Below are 290 nucleotides of genomic sequence, written 5' to 3' on the forward strand. Positions count from 1 at the left end.
CGAGTTATATAATTCTTGCAAATCCTTACAATTGTTATTGCAACGACAACATAACAATGATAGTGTTCTTCCTTATATTTTATCACAGGTAATTTGGCTTTGAATTTACCAGTTAAAAAAATGGCAAATGCTTTTGTACGTATTAATATAACATTGATAAATCTAGGGAGATTGTCTACTTTCGTTTCATTATCTGAGAACTTCCGTAATGATATTTGTATTGCATGAGACAAAAATCATATAAGGTAATGCGCTGAGCTGAACCAAAGACTTAACTACGCATACCAAGC

The 290-nt window shown here is 31.7% G+C and overlaps 1 protein-coding gene across 1 annotated transcript in view; it reads right to left on the bottom strand.

Moving 5' to 3' along the window:
* The window catches only part of LOC119586014, a 21,958-nt gene that overhangs the window by 15,613 nt on the left and 6,055 nt on the right, over positions 1 to 290 (bottom strand). The window lies entirely within an intron of this gene.

This window comes from Penaeus monodon, chromosome 20 (assembly GCF_015228065.2).
Source record: "Penaeus monodon isolate SGIC_2016 chromosome 20, NSTDA_Pmon_1, whole genome shotgun sequence".
NCBI classification, from domain to species: domain Eukaryota; kingdom Metazoa; phylum Arthropoda; class Malacostraca; order Decapoda; family Penaeidae; genus Penaeus; species Penaeus monodon.